Source organism: Podarcis liolepis (assembly GCF_965112155.1).
Source record: "Podarcis liolepis genome assembly, chromosome: 17".
NCBI classification, from domain to species: Eukaryota; Metazoa; Chordata; class Lepidosauria; order Squamata; family Lacertidae; genus Podarcis; species Podarcis liolepis.
This window is the reverse complement of record NC_139571.1, coordinates 31,308,114-31,320,930: the sequence shown is the minus strand read 5'-3', so window position 1 is coordinate 31,320,930 and position 12,817 is coordinate 31,308,114.

Sequence of the window (12,817 nt, the reverse complement as noted above, 5' to 3'; positions counted from 1 at the left end):
GACACACCCTATTCCAGTGACTGTAATTTATTTGAACTGTTTTTAATATTAAATTTTGAATTGTAACCTGCTCTCAGGCCTGCTGGTGAAGGGCAGGTAATAAACTGAAATCATCATCATCATCCTGTTTAATAGTCATCCTTTCACCAAAGAATCGTGGGAATTGTAATTTGTGAGAGTACTGACAACCCTTTTTTTAAGAAGAAGAAGAACAGGGCTTCCTTGGAAAAGTGAATGATTGCTAATCCAGTATAAACTTGCTGCCCTTTGAGAAACAAGTACCTTTGGTCAGTGAGGACCAAAATGCTAGGGTTGGCAACACCAAACAGTGGCAGACAGTGTTTCAGTTAGGGAGGAGATGGGGAACTTTGAGGTGACCAGACATTACATTATTTCAGCAGTCAGGCTGCTTCCGAAGTACACCCACTGCCTTTTGAAATACCATAGAAGCTTCTCTGTGAGGTAGATCATGGGGGGCGGGAGCAGGAAACCATGTCTTCATGGACTTCAGAGTGCTCATTGGCTGCAACCCCACTGACATCACCACTGACCCCGACTCCTCTAAGCAGTTTTTCAGCCAATTCTACTTTGAAGGGAGAAAAAAAATGCATTTAGTTGAATAAATGTGAATGTGGTGCTTTAAAAAAAGAAGGCAAATCAAAGCAAGGCGACCACCATCAGCGCTGAAACCACTGGCAAGTAGAGGTACTTGCAACTAGTTGTTGTTGTTGTTGTTTGTGGCAGGTGCACGTATGTGTGGGAAACTGTGATAAGTTCAGATTCATATACAGTGGTTACATACGCTTCAGTTTACAGATTCCACTAACCCAGAAATAGTACCTCGGGTTAAGAACTTTGCTTCAGGATGAGACAGAAATCGTGTGGTGGCAGCATGAGGCCCCATTAGCTAAAGTGGTACCTCAGCTTAAGAACAGTTTCAGGTTAAGAACGGACCTCCAGAATGAATTAAGTTCTTAACCCGAGATACCACTGTATGCACACAGGGCTTCTTCCTCTTCAGCCATGCTATTTTTCTAGAAAAATATGAACACCATGAACGCCCGTCTTGTTCTCTTAGAATGGCAATGGTGCCCACCTGAGAGGGGCTGGTGAGTTCTGGCTGAGGGGGAAAGCCCTGTATGCACACACACACACACATTGGTAGAGTAAGTGAGAAAGAGCCATTTGTTTCCAGAAACTGTGAGGAGATTCTTGGAAGATTCTTGGGGAAGCGTTTCAGTTTAAACCGTTGTAAATTTAAGCAGGGAAAACAGGTAGAGACAAACGGGACTCCACATCTTCATCTGGTGGCACAATGTTATATCGCATATGTTGTTGTTGTTGTTTAGTCGTTTAGTTGTGTCTGACTCTTCATGACCCCATGGACCAGAGCACGCCACACACTCCTGTCTACCACTGCCTCCCGCAGTTTGGTCAAACTCATGCTGGTAGCTTCGAGAAAACTGTCCAACCATCTCATCCTCTGTTGTCCCCTTCTCCTTGTGCCCTCCATCTTTCCCAGCATCAGGGTCTTTTCCAGGGAGTCTTCTCTTCTCATGAGGTGGCCAAAGTATTGGAACCTCAGCTTCACGATCTGTCCTTCCAGTGAGCACTCAGGGCTGATTTCCTTAAGAATGGAGAGGTTTGATCTTCTTGCAGTCTATGGGGCTCTCAAGAGTCTCCTCCAGCACCATAATTCAAAAGCATCAATTCTTCGGCGATCAGCCTTCTTTATGGTCCAGCTCTCACTTCCCTACATCACTACTGGGAAAACCATTGCTTTAACTATATGGACCTTTGTTGGCAAGGTGATGTCTCTGCTTACCTTACCAAGGTTCATGGTTCTTACATTCCAGGTTCCTATGCAATATTTTTCTTTACATCATTGGATTTTCCTTTTCCTTCCAGGCATATCCACAACTGAGCGACCTTTCGACTTTGGCCCAGCCGCTTCATCAGGTCTGAAACTACTTGTACTTGTTCTCCGCTCTTTCTCAGTAGCATGTTGGACGCCTTCCGACCTGAGGGGCTCATCTTCCAGTGTCATAACTTTTATATGCCTGTTGTCTTTGTCCATGGAGTTTTCTTGGCAGGGATACTGGAGTGGCTTGCCAGTTCCTGCTCCAGGTGGATCACGTTTGGTCAAAACTCTCCACTATGACCTGTCCATCTTGGGTGGCCCTACACATAGCTTCTCTGAGTTATTCAAGCCCCTTCACCAAGGCAGTGATCCATGAAGGGGATATCGCATATACAACGCATATAAATCACTTTTTTTTCACCGGTCTGGCTGAGTCCTTACTATCTGTGTGGTAGTAAAGTTGAAAATAGTCCACCATCAAGACTGATAATGCCTTTCAAGTAAACAATACTCGACTGAGACAAAGTCCCTACCAGAGAAGAATGGCAAATTAAGCTGTTGGACTACGCTGAAATGGCAAAATTGACCGGAAGGCTCAGGAACCAAGGAGACAAAATTTTCAAGAAAGAATGGGAAAGATTTATAATTTATTTAAGAGACCACTGTAAGCAAATGAAAACATTAGCAGGATTTTAACAACACTCCACATTTTAAGTCTATCCATATTGTCCAAAGTAATCGTTACAACACTTGTAATGTAACAATTACTTTGGACAATATGGATAGACTTAAAATGTGGAGGATGAAATAATATGCAGTTGAAAACGCTGACAATAGGGCCCATGGAGGGGATGGTAGGAAGTCTTGAGAGTCAGAGAAATCTCTAAATCCGAGTATGCATTTAATAATGTTATAATTTTACACTTGTATAATCAAATAAAAAATATTTACAAAACAACAACAACAACAACAACAACAACAACAACAACAATAATGGTTGACTAAGTTTTACTGCTTCCATGAGTGTTTTTTTGCCGTCAGATGTGCGCAACTTGATCCTTTCAATGTGAAGCTGTTTGATCGTCACCCTGCTATGCAAGGGAGCTAACATAGCACTACTACTACTACTACTACTACTACTAATAATAATAATAATTTATTATTTATACCCCACCCATCTGGCTGGGTTTCCCCAGCCACTCTGAGCGGCTTCCAACAAAATATTAAAATACAATAATTCATGCAATATTAAAAGCTTCCCTAAACAGGGCTGCCTTCAGATGTCTTCTAAAAGTCAGACAGTTGTTTATTTTCTTGACACCTGATGAGAGGGCGTTCCACAAGGCGGGTGCCACTACCAAGAAGGCCCTCTGCGTGGTTCCCTGTAACTTGGCTTCTCGCAGCGAGGGAACTGCCAGAAGGCCCTCGGAGCTGGACCTCAGTGTTGAACGATGGGGGTGGAGACGCTCCTTCAGGTATACTGGGCCGAGGCTGGAAGGAAGTGTTGCTGGACCACCCTCAAGATTAACGATTGGAGGTCGTAAAATCTTCTTCGCACATATCTGTGCTGCCACTCCGCATTGTAGACCAGTGTTTCCCAAAGTGGGTGGTGCTGCCCCCTGGAGGACAGTGTGATTACTTAGCTGGGTACTAAGAGGCAAAGGTGATGGCACAGGCTCACTGAAGGTGCAACTGACTATCAGACTGTCACAAGACCAAGTTCATCCATTTTGCTGAATTAATTAAACTAAATAGTTTTAATTGGATTTTGAATAAACATGCAATTAATGGTTATTAATTAATGCAATTAATGGTTATTGTGCTGTTATTTTCCTTAGTGGGTCATGTAAAATACTACTCTGAATAATCCTTTTTATAGGGAAGGGGCAAACGGGATGAGTATATAGAACCAAGGGGGAGGTGGCCCAAAAACACCTGGGAACTATGTTCTAGGCATTTAGACAGCAAGCTTACTTTTTATTTAATTGGGTTGCTCACTTCACTTTTTAACAGAAGTGATGTATCTTCCACTGTACTGTTTAAAAAGTGATTTTTCATTTACTGATAAATTATGATTTGCATTTTCGAGAACTGGTGACTATCTACCCTGGGCAGTGGTAGAAGGACAGACAGAGTAACGAAACAGTAGTATAGTGAACAAATTACCCTTGGTGTTGCTTTCTGGCATTGCGGCATTTCCCACATTTGTTCATAAATATTATTTACCGAGAAATTCCAAGTTTTATGTAGCTGATTACCAGGCTGTGTGTGTGTGTGTGTGTGTGTGTGTGTGTGAACTTGTATGAATTCTATGTTGCATTGACTTCTTTTCATAGACTGTGCATGTTTTCTACATTCATTTTGGCTGGTGTAACACATGAATGCTCCTACCCATTCTCAAAGGCCACATGCTTGATTTGGTAATTACTATAGGTCTGTCTCTAGCCGGTTCCATTGTGTGGCTTTACTCCTTGTCTAGTGTTTAATTATTCCATGAGATCGTGCTCTAGCTTGCCATCGGTGAGGTCCTGGTGTTTCTTCTTAATAATAAACCTCTGGTTTGGGACCAGTTGTGCCTTCTGCTACATTCTGTGCTAACAAATGCAAAAAATATGGACTATAGATTGACTTAGGCAAATGGAAGAGGGGTGCTGCACGTTCATCACTAGTTCAAGGGAAGATGCACTTGTGCAAGAGGATGTTATGCAATTCCCCCTAATCAATGGCTTGACGACACGACAACTTTGGCAACATATGAACGGACAGCTTATAGATGCAGACTTTCTTTGGATAAATACAGTGATATTTGGAATGAGTTTAAACAGAATATGTCAGGTCATTGAAAAGTATATATGCATTAGGATAATAAGAATACAGTTGTACCTCGGAAGTCGAATGGAATCCGTTCCAGAAGTCCATTAGACTTCCAAAACGTTCGGAAACCAAAGCGCAGCTTCTGATTGGCTGCAGGAAGCTCCTGGCACCTACTTCCGGGTTAGCGAAGCTTGTTACCTGAAGCGTTCGTAAGGAGAACGGTACGTAACCAGAGGTTCCACTGTAATGGTATTATCAAGTAGGATAAACAACATTGAAGTACCCTTGTTGGATTCTCTTCTATGCATGATCTGAGCATTTTGTTAAGTCAGATATAAATTGTATTGAGTTACGTACTATGATGCTATCATCATCATCATATATGGTATTATTATTTTCGTTATATAGTAGCTTTATTGCTTTTGATTGTTATTTAGCACTTTGAGGATCGCTGAGCAAAAAGGAGCATCTAAACTGAAATGCAAGAAGGAATGGACAAGCAAATGGATGAATTTGATTGTCCTCCTGTCCCTGTATGAATTATTGGCTGTATTCCAGAGTTTGACTCAGCTTCTGGATCAGGGTGTTCAGGCTACGGAAATGCATTCTGCACCCCTTAAGCACACACCTGTTCTATTGGCTGAGGGTGACTGTGTATAAAATAACAGGTCATAAAGTTGGTTATATATCCAGATGCTCCTCTCTTATACATGGCATCATTCTTGCAAACAAGGCCAAGTTAATAGCTAGGAAGATTGATGGTAGGTTGGTACTATTTACTGGACCAAGTCTCTTGATAGCTTGCTGCAAGCTTTCCACCTACCCATGCTAATCACGTGCTGTATCTTACGCAATGCATGAAACATCCCAATGTTTAAAAGTGTAGGAAGAACCAAACTGTGAATTCCAATAAACTCTTGCAGACTGTAATAAACAATTATGAACACAAAGAGCTCATTGCCCGCAGGTGAGAATGCTGAATCCTTCTCTCTATATCTTGATCTTTGTTCTCAGGAGAGACTGATTCAGTGTGTGCTTACAAATGACAAATGGATCCCTTTGTTTTATACAATATAATAGATTGTGGTTTCTTGAGTCACTGCAGGTTAGGGTGTTTCATTATTAAGTTTGTGATTAGGCTGTTGTTGTTTTTTTACTGGAGTGACTGATTTACATTGACATTGGTGAGTTGTTTTGTTAAGCAAGTGGATGAGAATTGAGAAGTCAACAGAAATTGATTCATACATACCTTCTCATCTGGTTTAAATCTCGTTCTGCTGGACCAGCACGAGGCTAAACTTTTCTAAAGTAAACTTCTACCGAAGAGGTAGGGAAACATTTTTAACACAGAGGACTACATTGCTCCCTGGGCAACCTTCTGGGAGCCACATGTCATTGAGGGGCAGGGCCAGAGGCAAAAAGTGGGTGGAGCAACAGAAATGTAAATATTACCTTTGTACTCTAGGCCAGTTTCTACACACATTTACGCACATTCACCCAGACCTGATGTTTCCGATCCCTGTCCTGTTGTAAAACAATAGTCAAAAGCTAAGGCAGTTTATATTTTAGACTAGATTGAGTATTTGACAGGAGCTCAAAATAGTGAGGGCCTTTCAGTGGTTGCCCCCAAGCTCTGGAACTCCTTGCCAAGAGAGGTCCAGCTAGCCCATTCTCTAGTGGCCTGTCTTGTGCATAAAGTCCATTCTCAAAGAACTAGCAAAATGCTTATATGGGTGGGAGATAAAATAGGAGCAAGGGGAAGGAGGACAGCTTGAGGCCTGGGAGGACAGGTATAAATGAATGTAAGTAAAGTTTAGTTTTTAACTTTCCTCATTACTCCATACATTCCTTCTCATTCTTTTGAGTCTGGAGGTAATGCCTCCTTGTGTCTTCTAACGATGGGCAAACTTGACAATATCTCTCAATTTTTCATTATTAAAATCTTAAAATCCTCATGAAAATTCAATGGCATTTTAGTCGCATATGATTGCATGCAATCTTGCCTAGTCTACACATTTTTACAAAGCTATCTCCCCTAGTGCAATCTTCACGTCATTTTCACTAATAAATTCATGTTTTTGCACACTTGGTTTATGAACACTTGCCTTGGCTGGAGACTTGCATTGCAAAATATGGAAAGGTGCAAATTTCAAAGGATGACCGTTTCAATTCTTGTACTGTTTTGAAAAGTGTAAATTTAAATGCGAATGAAATCAGATTTCACTCCCATCCCCAATGCCTTCTGGAGATACCATGTTGCTCTATGTACCTTCACTTAGAAAGGAATGTGCTGCATGTGGGGCAAGTTCTGCAAGGTGTACTGAGCATGCTTAATGGGAAAGAAATGGAAAATTGCAGTAAGTTAACAAATACGGCGGTTACTGCAATTTCAGTGAATAGAGTTGCAAAATCCTGCAGATATGGGCCATTTTTCAGCTTCCTGAAAAGGAAAAACATCTGTGAGAGTAAAAGCAGGTTGTCCTCTTCTGTCTCCTCCTCTGTACAAGTTAATAAACGGGATCATCATGTATGCCTTCTGACTTAACATTTGTAACCCATTCCTTTAGTGTCTCGGTAGCTAGAGGGGCCTTTTACCCATCTGCTGAGTTGGCTGCTGGATTAATATTTTCAATTCATTGTCAGACTTCAGCTGTAGCTGAGGCAAGGGCGCACTAATGTCTGCCCAAAAGCAGTACATTAAAATAGCTCTTTCTCTCTTTGAGTACTTCCCTCCCCATTCCTCCCCCCTCCCCCCAGAAATAGCTTCAAAGGAATCTTGAAATACCTCTTCAGTGGTGCTTTTAGGTTAAGGAGAGAATCCCTTGTGTTGGCTGTAAAAAGCAACCGGGGCTGTATTAAGAATTCACCTTGTTCACTTACCTGTCCTTCAATTTGTTTAGAGATGCCTGCTCCCCTTTGAGAGCATCCAAATGTTTACAGGTAGAACAGAATCCTTTTCTGTGCTTGTCCCTACTTGCGGCAGGTAGAAATTCCCAGAAGGCTCCTTTCCCAAAAGGAAACACAGCTTGACACAGCTGGCGTCGGGAACACATAACGTACCAGTTCCTTTGCGTTTGTGCCTTTGTTTGTACACTCACTTCCTTTTCCTGAAATATCCCACGCTCTCTCTCAAAGCTAACTCCTTCTCCACTTCTCAACAGAGGCTGTTTCTCACTTATGCAGGGTGGGGAATCTGATCTGATCTTGGGATCGTGTTTTCTTGATGTCATTTACGGAAGGTAATAAGAGTGCCACTTATAAAAAGCTGACAGGTATTGGCATCCTGGGAGAAACTGAAGAAAGGCTTGTGTGGGTGGATAATGTGACTCATTGCTATGTCTCAGAGGCAGACACAAGAATACCCAGTCATAAATTCTAGGTAACCTCACTTCTTCCTTTTTAAGGTCATAAGCTGGCTAATGAATCACCGTATAGGAAGAGGAGTCAAATGTAGCATCATTCTCTAAGGTGACAAGATGCCTGTTACTGAAGCTTCAGCTGTCATAGAATCATATTATTGTAGAGGTGGATGGGGCCCCATGGGTCATCTTGTCCAACCCCCTGCAATGCAGGAATCTCAGCTAAAGCATCCATGACAGATGGCCATCCAACCTCTGCTTAAAAACCTCCAAGGAACGAGAGTCTACAACTTCCCAAGGGAGACTCTTCCACTGTCAAACAGCTCTTACTGTCAGAAAGTTCTTCCTGATGTTTACTCAGAATCTCCTTTCTCATAACTTGAAGCCATTGGTTCAAGTCCTACCCTCCAGAGCAGAAGAAAACAAGCTTTCCCTCTTCCATGTGACAGCCCTTGAGACATTTGAAGATGGCTATCATACCTTCTCTCAGTCTCCTCTTTTCCTGGCTAAATATCCAGCTCCTTCAACCGTTCCTCCTAAGGCTTGGTTTCGAGACCCTTGATGACCTTGGCTGCCCTTCTCTACATGTATTCCAGATTTTTTTTTGGGGGGGGGGGGCTACATGCCTGAGATGCAGAGTCAAGGCGGGAGTCGGGGGCAGATCAGCAATAACTCACAAGGCATAAGTGAAGTTAACTCTTTAGTCAAAGAAACAAAACAACTCAGGCCTAGAGAGCACAGCAGTTCTTTCCAGTAGGTCTTGCCCCAAAGAGGCAGTAGTGAGGACTGAAGGTCCCCCGCCTTCCCACCCCTCTCTAAGGCTCTGAGTCTCCTCGCCCTAGGTCCTTCCCCAGCAATAGGAGGCTCCTTCAATCTGGTTCCACCCTCTTCATGCCTCTTTGAGTTCTGGGAGACCAGGGGAAGGGGAGCTGATCACCACAGGAGGGGGATCCTCCCTGGCTTCTTCAGCAGCCTACCTCCACTCTGTCTCCTGGTCCCGCTCCTCTCCAACCTCCACTTCCACCTCTGATTCTGGAGCGCTCTCTGCCACAGCCTCTTCCTGCTCACTAAGCCCTGTTGCCGCTTCTGGAATCTCCTCCTCCCAGTCTGCTCCCTCTGACCGCTTGTCGTCACCCCACCACCAATCCCCTAGCTTTGAGCCGTCTTCCCTTGGGGGTTCCCTTTGGGGGTCCCCAGCTAGTCCCTCCCACCACTCCTCTGCATCCAGCCAGTCCACGACACCTGGGGCCATATGCAGAAGCACGGAGAGCAATCGACAGGACTCACATGATTGTACAATAGGCTACTTTCCACCTATGCAAACGTCAGAGATGAGCTTTCACATTTCCCCACTGGCATGCAAGATGTATTGTTGCAGTTCAAGGAGACATTCCAGACGGAAACAAGCCCTGGAGGAGGACACAGAGCATGGCCAGCAAGGGGGAGACACCCAAGGAGAGTCCCAAAGACTCCAAAGGCTGGGGGTTCCCCATCTTTGGCCTTGTTTTTGACTATGTTTCCAAAACAGCAGAAGCCTATGCCTGTTTGCTCAAAACTAAATCGCATTAGAGTTCAGTGGGTGGTTTTTTTTAATATATATAAATTTTTTATTGGTTTTTCACAATTTATATTAACACAAACAATACACAATACAAACATACAAACACAAAAACAAACATGTATAATTTCATATCCAATTTTTCTTAAAACTTATTTCGCTGACTTCCCCATACCTCCCCTTTCTGCATTCCAATTCCCAAGTTTTTTCAGCAAATCCTCCCCTTAATCTTATTCAATTTTCCCTTTTCTTTTCTTTTACTTGATTTTATACAGCTGTAATCCCTTGCTTTCTATAACCACAACATTTTAACACTCATTAATTTTGCAATTCTTCTTAAGGTAAATTTTAAATTTCTTCCAATCTTCTTCCGCCGTCTCTTTCCCCTGGTCTCGGATTCTGCCAGTCATTTCAGCCAGTCCCATATAGTCTATCACCTTCATCTGCCATTCTTCCAAGGTGGGTAGATCCTGTGTCTTCCAATACTTTGTGATAAGTATTCTTGCTGCTGTTGTAGCATACATAAAGAATGTTCTGTCTTTCTTTGGCAAGAGTTCAGTGGGTGTTGCACCCCAGCAGTTAAAGATGGTACAGTGGGACAAAGGCACTTTACCTCGTCTCCTGGCTGGTACTGCTGCTTACTGGGAGCGAGAGGGGCGGAGAGGGTGGTACTTTTGGGCTAGTGTTTAACGTGTTTCTTTGTGTGAAACGAAATATCAGCGATCAAGATGTAAATAAAAATCCCTAGTATTTGAAGGTGCTTTGTGTTTTCTGGGTCATGATTCAGAGGCAAAAGCACTGAGTTCCTTTGAGAGGAGAGTTCTTTTCAGATTTTTCACTGCGGCATCATTTCTTTTTCAAAAAAATAAAATACAAGCGAACATAGGAAGAATAGATTGGTATATCACGCTCTTTATTGTATTCATGAATGACAGTCATTTCTTTGTATGTGTGTGTCATGCTTTCATCCATTATGTATGTCAAGAATAACTATTCCCCCCCCCAGCCCCCACTTTCTGGATTTTGATTAATGTTTTAGTCCCTGTTCCATTAAATACAGTTAATCCTGTTTAATACTCTTGATATGTGTATGGCTATAGACATACTTTCCAAAGTGTTGCAAGAGACAAGGTCACAAATGTTGGTTACTTCATTTAGAATGCAGCAGTTTCAGTACTGTGCCCAGGAATGGCACAGCAAGGTACAGTGTCCCAAATCGTATCATGTTGGGTTTTCATGCTACAGAGTAACCCAAGAAGATCCCTTGCAGGGGTGAGAGTCAGAATGTTGGCCTGCTGGGAATGATTGGCTGGTTGGCCTCTCTCTGAAAATTTGAGGAGGAACCGTCAAAGAGCCACTCCAGTTATGAACCACTCACTCAGTTTAGAGAGGTCTTTTTTGGGAGTGCTTCACATTCCATTTTTGTTTTAACGACCCTGAATAATTTAGTGTCATCAGCAAGCCTGGCCACCTCACTGCTCACGCCAACTTTTTATTATATTTGTTCTATGCATGTGATTTTATTGTCGGTTTTATGCTGTTCGCCACCATGAGATAGATAGATAGATAGATAGATAGATAGATGACAGATAGATAGATTTTCCCTTAATGTTAGTGGTATAGAAAATTAATAAATAAAATAAAAACAGAAAACGGATTTGCAGTTGTGGCTAGAGAGACAGATGTGAACAGATGTGCCAGGGTTCCAATCTATCAAGCTCATTGGTAGGCCTTCAGCAGGGGCACACTGTGGCAATATGGCAACCTGAGCGAGGACAAAATTTGGCACACCTCCCCAAATTATTTCTTATTTTCACAATAATTCCTTTTGGTACAATTGCTTTTTATGAATCTTCTCAGTAGGTACCCATATAAATACAGGTATGATGATGAAGATGATGATGATGATGATGAAGATGATTTTGTGCTCCTTTGACTCAGCACACTGTGCAGGGAACCGCCTTCCTTGCCCTAAATCCAGCACTGCATTCAGGAAGTCACTATCAGGCTAACCTAGACCACAGGCTTGGTTTGAGGAGAAAATAAGACAATTCAATGAATGTCATCGAATGATTGTTAATGGCTGGATAATTTTTGTGGTCATTTTATTCCATAATATATTTCATTGCACAGCTAAATCTTTGTTTAAAATGTCCTTACATTTTCAGACCACTAAAAATAACATGGGTGAAGCATACCAGGTGATATCTTGCGTTGTTCTCCTCACCAATGAGACTTTTACATTTCCCTAAGCTTTTATCTGTTCTAATGGATTGTGTTAGAATTTTCAGCAGACTAGTTGTTGGGTGTAATGATTTTGTGTTGAGTTTTCTTCTTTTATTAGTTAGTTGCTATTTTATTTTGTATAGTGCTTTTTCTGCTGTTAAATTATATACTGGGAGGTATAAAAATCTTACATTCATTGGCAAAACAGTTGATGCACTGCATAAATAACTGGAGTTGGAAAATTCTCATTTCTCATCATCTGGACTTCATAGGACTTGCCTTCATCAAGGATTATGTGGGTTCTCATTGCTAAGTGAAGGAATTGGGGCTTCCAAAGAAGGAATTTTATTCTTGGAAGCAGCAGAGTTTGGGCAGCAGCCAAAGGGCATTGATCTTTATGCCGACTCCCAGGAAATCCTAAGGGCAAGAGCAGGAACCAATATTTATGAATGAGCCAGGCACCAACTGGAAGCCATATTGCTTCTGTTCTTGTTAAAATCATTGTTGTAAGACTTTTTATAAGATGCTTGGAAAGCCCCTTGATACTATAAAATGGGACATCATTTTAAAAATATAATAAATAAATAAAATGGACTTTCGAAATATGTACATTTTTAAATTCAAGCTCTTTGACTGGGACAGTGAGAAGCTTGACTAGAGTTGTACAGAACAAAACAATTTACACTCAACTCTGTTTTGCACATTTCCCAGACATGGATCCATTTTGCTTCAAGTAACATTTTTTTAAAATATGCATGAAAAATTCACACTAACATACATTTCAAAATGTATATTTTATGCACTCTTAGCTGTATTTTGCATACATCTTCCTGTACCGTTAAAAGCAGGCATCAGCATCACAAAATTTAGAGAAGCGTGGTAGCCAAGTGATGGTTGCATCCCATTCAGTGCAGGGATTCGAGGTGAGTGAATTGGTTTGATCCATGTCAAAATGTGGGCTGAACGAAATCCTCAAGTGTCCCTAGGGGCAACTTGACT